Source organism: Ochlerotatus camptorhynchus, unplaced genomic scaffold (assembly GCF_037179485.1).
Source record: "Ochlerotatus camptorhynchus isolate MF236.1 unplaced genomic scaffold, CSIRO-AGI_Acam_v1.1 ptg000432l, whole genome shotgun sequence".
In the NCBI taxonomy this organism is placed as follows: domain Eukaryota; kingdom Metazoa; phylum Arthropoda; class Insecta; order Diptera; family Culicidae; genus Ochlerotatus; species Ochlerotatus camptorhynchus.
Genome location: NW_027040918.1, coordinates 5,698,885 through 5,708,656, shown reverse-complemented (window position 1 = coordinate 5,708,656; position 9,772 = coordinate 5,698,885). Strand labels below are relative to the sequence as shown.

Genomic DNA, 9,772 nt, shown 5'->3' with positions numbered 1-9,772 from the left:
TCGATGTGTATTTTATTCTTAACATACATTTTCATCGAAAACGAGCATTGCCTTCGTACCACCAAGATGGTAGTATAATAGAACATATTTTAATATAACGTAATAAAACCGTAAATAAAAACATGAATCCTATGTATGAGAATTATAAAATTGTTATTCTCTTCAATATAATATTCATGTATCAATTCAATGACATCTATTTGACGCCTGATAAAGAGTATGTTCGATTGCACTTGAAATGTATAAGCATAGAGGTAACTCTAAGACCAGAAGGTCCCGAAGAAACGTGCTCAACTTTTTGGCTCAGCTGTGGTACTATCTTCGGTCGCAAGCTAATCGATTCACCCCTCGAAACATAGGAAAATCCACTAACCCCTCATTTTATCTGTCAAACTTTCATAGCGAATCAAAACAAACATTGTGTAGTACTAGAATTTCGACTAGAATGGGGTACGTTAATCGTTTGCTTGGGACCAATAGGCTAGTCAAGTAGTGAGCCAATTTAAAATCGTTAGTTTCGTATTGATTGTTGGTAATACCAAGCACTTCAAACCATTCCCATCAACATAAAATGGCCGCTTTTCACCACATGGTTCACAGGATGCAAACTCTTCCTCTTAGTGATGCAGGCGAATCAAAGGAAATAGCTCACATTTTTGAAATCGCTAGACTTAAGGTGATTCGCTGTGACATCCTTATTGCCGTAACCACTTGCCCCGTAACGTGGGTACCCGCATAAACGCGAACCATAAATTGACCTTACCTAAAATGGTTAAAAATTGTTTATAATCCCTGCTAAACTTTAACTGAAATTGTTATGGAACTTTACATGAACGTTTAATGATAAAGTTTCAACCTTATGTATTATGGTTTTTTGGAACTGGACCTTACAAATAATGGGTTGTTAAGAACCATTACCATTCCAAATTCTTGTTTTCTCCATACATTTTCGGAAAGAGAACTATATTAGAACCTTTTAACTTATGGTTTGAGAACTTTAATGGTAATGGTTATGGTAGTCAGTAAGGTCCACGAATGGTTTTGTAACATCGATCAACTTTATGTGGAATATATCGCGAATTAGTAGCCTGTAATTTACTGATTACCAATTCACGATATAATCCACGTAAAGTTGACCGATAATACAAAACCATTAATGGACCTTACTGACTACCATAACCATTACCATTAATGTTCTCAAATCATAAGTAAAAACGTTCTTATATAGTTCTCTTTCTAAAAATGTATGGAGAAAACAAGAATTTGGAATGGTAATGGTTCTTAACAACCCATTATTTGTAAGGTCCAGTTCCAAAAAACCATAATACATAAGGTTGAAACTTTATCATTGAACGTTCATGTAAAGTTCCATAACCATTTCAGTTAAAGTTTAGCAGGGATTATAAACAATTTTTAACCATTTTAGGTAAGGTCAATTTATGGTTCGCGTTTATGCGGGTAGATCACCTTTTCGTGGTACGTTACGGGATGTAAGATCTACCACCGATTCCTAGTCCTAACTTCTTCAAACTAGGGGAACAGGATTTTTCAGTAATCAATGGAACACATCTTAGTCCTTGTTACTTTTTATGCCTTGTTGATAGTGATAAGTCCTCGGGTTGCCTGGACCGAGGATGATCTTGAAACAATGGAAAAAATGAGTTAGTTAGTCTTCATCTATGTGATTCCTAATCTTCTAATCGTTGTTCCCTAGTTTGAAGTGGTTAAGACTAGGGTTCTGATGCATGGTCATTATCGGTGTCATAGCTTGTTTTTGTTGTTAAGGAATCCAATTTTGACTGACAAAGGGGCGCGCCTTTGGAGGGTGTTCCAACTCCGAAGGGTATAAATAGCGGAACCTTTCAGTTAGAATCGATTCCTTGCGATGAAGGCAAGAATGACAACTGTATCAAAACCGAATACTTCATCATTTCTCAATAGTGATGGAGTAATACGACATGCACTAAACTAAGGACACGGGATATACTACAATAGATCAAATTACTGGTCGCAGTGGTGTTATGTCCCGAACAGAGGAAAAAAAAAAAAAAAAACCACTTCGAAACTTTAAGAGCACAAATATCAGCTTCTACGACACGTGCAACATTTAAATTGTTACTCCGCATTTGCTACTCTGCAGTATACATGAAGTAGCAATTTCAAATGAAATGGAGCACTGCTTTCCAAGATTTGTGTAATTGAAAATTCTAAGTGGAAGCAACAATCAATACGAAACTAACGATTTTAAATTGGCTCACCACTTTAGTAGCCTATTGGTCCCAAGCAAACGATTAACGTACCCTATTCTAGTTGAAATTCTATTACTACACTATGTTTGTTTTGATTCGCTATGAAAGTTTGACAGATAACATCAGGGGTGTGTGGATTCATGCAGAACATGCAGGGGTGAGTGAAATAGCTTGGGACTGCTTGGGACCGTTGTTCTGGTACTGAGTGAGCCAAAAATAATAATGATTTTCTTCGGGACCCAGTGGTCTTAGAGTTACCTCTATGGTGGAAGTGCATGTATAGCCTACATGGCGGCCATTTGTGGACTCAACATGGAATCACCTTAATGGGTATCAAGAAAAAAACAATGCAAGCAGTAATCGATAAAAGAACAGCGGATCATTTAAGGCGTATTTCGACAACTCTTACACCAGTAACAGAGGATTTAAGGGGGGAAGTACAATTAGAATTTTTTTTTTCGAAAAAATTTTTGTTGGCTTAATTTACTCTATATGTATCTGGGAATGAGCCTTTAAAAGCATAAACCATCCGGAACTTATTTAAAAAGTTATACGCAATTCAGTGAGTGCATGTCAAATGGCTGAACATGTCAAAGTTGAACTTTAAATGCTTCTACTGAAAAGTAGTGTTTTCAAAATCGCCGTGCAATGTACAGGTCAGAGTTTTCATTCAAATCGATTCCGGTTTTCTGTTTTATGTTCATAATTAAATTCTCCACAACATGAATAGAAAGATTTTTTAGATTTGTTTGTTATAACATGTTTTTTTTTTATAAACAAAGTCGAAAAAAATAGGGTTTTTAATTTTTTTTTCAACTTCAAATTTTTTTGTGAAAAAAACATTATTTTTACATACGAATTAATTCATGTTGTGCGCTGTACCTTCAAATTTAAAGTCCTGTTTTTTTTTGTTTCAGACGTTATCATGGACGTAGGGACTGCACGGCGCGAAGTGCTGCTTTAAAAAATTGACTTCACGTTATTTATAATAATTGGGCTAAATTGCAAAATTTTAAAAAAATGTCACTGATAATTAATCTTCATTAAATCCTTAATAACATACATAAAGAATCGCTAACATTCATTTATTTCCCTACTCGCAATCCACTCTCAAAGATAGGCCTCATTTTAGGCCTTCTAATTGTACTTCCCCCCTTAAAACGGGTAGCGGTGAATTTCGACAAAAATATTACCAAACCATTGATTTCGAAGTTTAGAAGTTTTGGCCTAGATTTAGTATTCAGCAGCAGGACAAATCAGCTGAAGTCACTAATAGGATCAACAAGAGATTCAATAAATGTCTTAGGGAAAGCTGGAGTCTACAAAATCTCTTGTCCAGATTGCAATAAAACCTACATTGGTCAGACGAAAAGGACTTTGGAAACAAGGTTTAAGGAACACATCGCAGAGGTAAAAAAGGCTAACAAAGAGATGGATAAAGGACTCCATTATGAATTTAAATCCAAGGTTGCAGAACATATCTTTACAAAGGGGCACAATTTGACAAAGGATAACATTAATATCCTGCGGAGTGTATCTTCGCCTTGGAAACTAGACGTAGCAGAAAGTTTAGAAATATTTAAACATAATCCATAAACATTGCATAATAGAGATCAAGGAAACGGATACTTGAGACTCTTTAGCATGCTACCTAAAACAACACATCGTAGCATCATAGGTAGCATACCTCTAGAGCAGGTACAATCGCGTCATTTGCCGCTCAAAGGTAAATGCTTCGAACGAATTTGATAGCAAAGATTACATCCTCAGAAGAAAGGTTTGTGTATTTGCTCATTTTTCTATGCGTTGCTTCCACCTTAACTCAAGCGCAGCGCTATTGTATCTGTCGCTTGGATTCTGGCAAAGTTGCCAGTATTCTTGATATGGTGTCTTCGGTATAAGTCTAATGATTTTTTTTTCTAATTCTGCCTTTTCCGAGATGAACTCAAAGATTTAAATCGATATTTATGATGACTCACCACCCACGTATTATTTTAGGCTCGTTTTACTTACAACACTTGTATATATGCCATTAATATTGAAATTAATGTTTACATTTCCGTTTTCAATTTTTCAATAAACCATCCATGAAAGCTTGAAGTTGTAAACAAACAATCTCAAAAGTCATAACTGCAGGGTTACAAAACTCATGGTATACTGAGACTGACACATTGGCGCGTTCGACAACGCTTGGCACAGTTTGTGGGACAGATAAAGTACTCGGCACTGATTAAGATGTGCAGAGTTGAGTACCCCTTGGGATCAACTTAATTTGAAGTTTTTGGATTTTCCCGTTCATTGAAAATTCGTAGCTCATGAACAAATGATCAATAGTGAAATGATAAAGAAATCATCTTAGCAATCCGTATAAAAAGCAGAATAAACTATTTTCTGAGTGATGATTGGGTTAAAACTATTTTATTCATGTTAAAAAAAAAACATTTACTGGAGATAATTTCCAGATTTTCCGGACTTTTAATAGGTGAGGTACATGTCACGATACGGTACCACTCACCACATAAATGCCATGAATTTCTAGAAATCAACGAGAGAAGCCATTGTTTACAAAAGCTGTTACGCCCTTATTTCAGCTCTATATAGACTTATGGCTATAGCGCCATTACTCGCTTTCTGAAAAGAGAAGCGTGAAAGGAAAAGAAGAAGGACAAAGGGAAAAGGATTATGTGAAATCTATGAACATAAACAATATTTTTGATTTGAAATATACAATATAGAAATGCATAACGGCGCAAGGTCACTGCCCGAGTCTTGTCACTATTATACTGATCAAGTCATAAACAGTAACAAGGACTAAAATGTGACCCTTTGATTACTGGAAAATCCTAATTCCCTAGTTTGAAGTTGTCACGACAAGGGTTCAGTGGTAGATCTTATACCAGTAACGCACCACAAAAAGGTGATTTCCCAACGTTACTCGTTTTTTTATATTAATTTATTTGTACAGGCTCAACCGAATAAACTTTACAGAGCCGAGTTATCATTTGCATTATACATGATTAATGTCTTAAATCTAGAGTTAAAGGAATTGAACCGATTACTCGCGGTCGTCTCGAGGTTAGTGGAGATTTACAATTTTTTGGATGAGGAAAGGAAGAAGGAGGTTTGAAATATGATTGATTATACACATATTTAATTAATCCTAAAACATGAACTTATTTCTATTCATCTTGAAAACAAACACTAAAAAGAAAACTACACGCACAATACACAAACTAAACACAAGGTTAATCAAACTTACAATCTAAGGTTAGTATTCTTAAAGTAAACATATATGAGTTTCATAAACTCCAGATCACGTCTAGCCAAAATATCCCGAACTGGAACATTAGGTTGTCTACCTCGAGCCCGAAGGGAATCGCGCAGCTCAGATCTGACTCCACGATGCTCAGCACAAGACCAAAGGATGTGATCGGCGTCTTGGTAACCTTGTCCACATTCACAGAGATAACTGTCTCCCAGCCCAACACGAAACAAGTGAGCGTTTAACGAATAGTGATTGGACATGAGGCGAGACATCAGACGAATGAAGTCTCGACCCACATCCAACCCCTTGAACCAAGGACTCTTCGACAACTTAGGGATGATCGAGAATAGCCATCGTCCCAAACTCCCTTCACTCCATTTATTTTGCCAGTTGACGAGCGACTACGTTACTCGTTTGAAAAGATAAAAATTTACAAAATGGAACGAACCCACCAAGTTTAGCCAATTGAACCTGAAGGCTCCCTGGCATGTGTTGATGTAGAAGTCCAAATTGTAGACGAAGCTTGACGAAGATCAGCATGAACTAGTCCGGTTTATGGTAGTTGCGCGGAATGTCTTCCTTCGATTTGAGATAAACAAATGTTCGGATGTATGTAGTCGATTTTTGATGTGCATTGGCAAGCCTTTTCGCGGCCAATAGTCAGGTTCAACGCTGCGACTCAACGAATGATGGAACTTATGCTGGGACGCCTCGTGGAGGTTCTACTTGGCTTCGAAACAGCTTCTCAGCGGCAAATGATAGGGACCTAGAATGAGGAACTAGAAATTGTCTCCTGAGCCTGGTTATGGCCAGATCAGTAACCGATTATAGATAAAAAAAAACTCCACGGAAAAAACAAACGTCAGGTTCGAACACACGCACAGCCTACTCTCCCCAGTCTGAATAAGGCATTACTGTATTTCCAAACATCCTCTCCCCCCTTAGAGCGTGACCTACTTAATGTATCGTCCCAAAATTGATGATTTAGCACCAAGATAGGTCAAGTATGTTAAGTGAAGTACTTGCGTCTCCATGGATTTGCACCTATTCAAAATTTCCCTTTGATTTCATGGAGATGCCGCATCGTATCGTATCGTGGTATCGTGAGTGTTGAATGGTTGTGATAAAATCTTACGAAGCGACTACTATGGGGACTGACCGAATCGTGTCCTGTTCGTCCTACCACCCAACCGACGACGAAGACGCTGCTGGACCCGATCGGATGCGAAGTACGGCAGCCAGCCAACGACAGGATAAAACCAACGAGCGTCCCACCGTAGGCAACCAGACCGATTTGGTACGCGCTGCCGAACGGAAAACCTTCCATCAGTGGAAAAGCTTTCGAGCCTCGATTGGCATTTGTTTGTGTGCGTTACGTAGGTATATCCACACACGGTTCCGGAGTGTGCGGTTTTGTGCGTGTGTGTGCGGGGTAAATATTCTCACATCTTGCAGTCAGTCAGTGTGTGCCATTTGCGCCTTTTTTTTTGCCATCGTTTCCAATTTTTGCAGTGCTGTCGCGTGCTGTTTACGAATGCCAGGAAAATGTGGTGTTTTCGTTGGAAAATGAGTGAAACGGGGGGAGAGGGGTGGTTGTTGCTAGACCAATGTGTTTGTGAGTGAGTGTGGCTCTGCGCGTATTTTCGTCGTGTCAACTCTAGTGCCACTACAGCGACGGTGACGACGGTCTCGTGTTTGCAATAAAACGCTAAAAGCTATATCGTTCCCATACACGTTTCGGAGGTGAAGCTTTCTCACTCACTTGGTAGTTTTACACCTAGCTTATATTATTGTGAAATCTACGATGACTGATGAACGGACGGACGGGGAGCACCGCCAAGGAAAAGTTTAACTACTTTGCAGCTATATTTCCACGTCTCGTGCTGCGTAACGTATTGCTTTGCTTGCCACCTGGGAGGAGGCGCGCGGGACACGCTCACATCCAACATGTTTAACCTTCTGAAGAATCACTTTTTCTAGCTGGAGGCAGCCTGCAAAGATTCAACGTGGGATGTCAAAGTGTAACGCGGTTTGGCGTTGAAGGATATTTTTGTTCTTCGCTTTCCCAGTGTATTGTTTTGCAGTTTGAGTCGCCTCCCCACCGGGAGTTAATGGGGGGGAATGCGCATTCATAAGAATTAATTAAATTCCAGTTTGTGAGCTGTCGGTGGTTGGCTTCGTGATAACTTTTGTTTTTTGTTTTTCGTTACATTTCCACAGCTTCAAAACAAAGTTCTCGCGTACCTACACACGGTGGTAGTTACTCCCTTGTGGGTCACTTTGGGACTGCTGCTGTTGGTATGAGGTGTTTTTTTTTGTAAGTTGGAGCTCTTACCAACAATATGATTGTAATTTTAGAATAAGAAAAACGTAAATGGTGCATTAATATGGTTGGCAAAGTTCAAAATATCACCTACCAGCTGGGTACCGATCCTGATTCACATATCATCCACTTTTGCATTAAACAACTTTAATTCAGAAACTACAGTCAACTCTTCCATGTGTACTCTGAATATGTAAATTTTTCTGTGTACTGTTATTTTGATTTCATAATTGTAGATCCTTTACAGCAAGCGTCAGTATAAGTTTACCATCCATCTAGACAAAAGATTATGGTAAATTACCCAAAAATATTCTTTCTAGTTTTTGCGAAACCAATGCGCGATCAAGTGTCCCCAGGGATCAAGTATATCCAGTCTACCCCTACACATAGATTTAAAATAACATATTCCTTAATTTTGATTCTATGAAACCTTTTAAAGGGATATAGATTTTTATTTAGTGATCCATCCTCGTACTCATAACTAAAATTTCAAATGGTATTTTCGTAATTCTATCTGCGGTAATACATTATCCACATCAGAGTAGGTTGGAAATGTTATCTAACATGAAGCTTTAGTGTGATAAATTATTAGATAGAGAATGGTTTTAGAAGAGGGTAGGTAGATAGTTCCGTAAGAGTACGGCAGTATGAAAATTGAATAGAAGTTGCAAATGAGCGAAGGGCCATTAATGCGACAGTGAAAGTCAAACGCACACTCTTTGCCTAACCCGTACGATGTACACGGAGATTTGAAGTACCGTCAAACAGGGTAGCATTGATAGTTTTTTAAAGTATATTCTAAATATTTTATTACAGCAATGAATGTTTTTCAAATTTTATATTTTTAAAACAAGTAAATACTGAAGATCCAAGAGTTAATTCGTTAGTAATATGTTTAACGGAAATTAAGCATTTACACTATTTTTTTTAGTTTTGTGACCGAACTTCAGTATTTTGATTTGGGGTTACTTTGATAATGGCTATAGCATTTCCAATCAACTCTGAAAATCGTAAACTTCGCGTATGAAGTAACATAAAAACACTTTGAATTAACCAAATGTATCCCAAAAAATCCAAAATGCGTTTGAGTATGAGCATTGACAATCATACCTTTCGTAGTTGCTACTCTGTGATTGACCAAATCCAGCAAAAATTGCACAATGAATCATATGAATTGGGTTTGAGATTTGCAATCCATTATCAGTGTAAACAATTCGGTAGATCATTGCTTTCAATGTCAATAACGGGGCCGGTCACGTCTTTACGGCCATCGAGGAGGTAAAGGATTGATATTTAACATTTCTAACCAAAAATTCTTCAAATGGTTAAGAGAATAAAGGCCCAAGCGCAATGACGGCGGAAGCGGAACGGCAACGGCAGTGGAAAAGCCCGATCTGAGTAAGCCTACTTGTCGGATTTAAAGCTAGTTAGATCCAAATCGACTTCGGTTAGGCATCTTGATGTCATTAGTGACAACTGTCAAGCTTTCCGTTTCCGTTCCGCTTCCGCCCACATTGCGTTTGGGCCTTAAATAAGGCCCGTAATGTTGCCTACTGTCAAACGTATAGGATTGGTATGGGGTTGCCAGCCTCCTGGTTGCTCCTGCCTAGTCTTCCGTCGTTTGCAGTTTCCTTCCACTTCCATCGGCGTTGACGGCACCGCCGAAAAATCGTCTCTTCTAGCAAAGATTGACAGTTTCTTATGGGAATATTCAGTGGAGTGAAAGGATAGTACGAAGTATAGATACTATAGATTCCATAGATAAGCGGAGGTAAATTAGAATGTAGCCAAACGAGCTGTAAGTTAGTGTAGCCAAACGAGCATGGCGTTATCATAGTCTTTTCTGCGGGAGAAGTATAGACTTCTCTGACGTTTGTGAAATGCGCAAGTATTAGTGCAGAAATAGGGGTAAATTATAAGTATTAGTGCAAGAAA

The 9,772-nt window shown here is 38.4% G+C and overlaps 1 protein-coding gene across 6 annotated transcripts in view; it reads left to right on the top strand.

Moving 5' to 3' along the window:
- The first annotated feature begins 6,806 nt into the window (after window positions 1–6,806).
- Window positions 6,807–9,772, top strand: part of LOC135711393 (Kv channel-interacting protein 1-like) — a 271,759-nt gene continuing 268,793 nt past the window's right edge. The window contains exon 1 of one of the 6 annotated variants that reach the window (XM_065234267.1): window positions 6,807–6,890. The gene's annotated coding sequence lies outside the window, so the exon portion shown is untranslated. Of the gene's footprint in view, window positions 6,947–9,772 lie in introns of all 6 variants that reach the window. The other 5 variants (XM_065234264.1, XM_065234269.1, XM_065234265.1 and 2 more) reach the window with 5 other exon arrangements.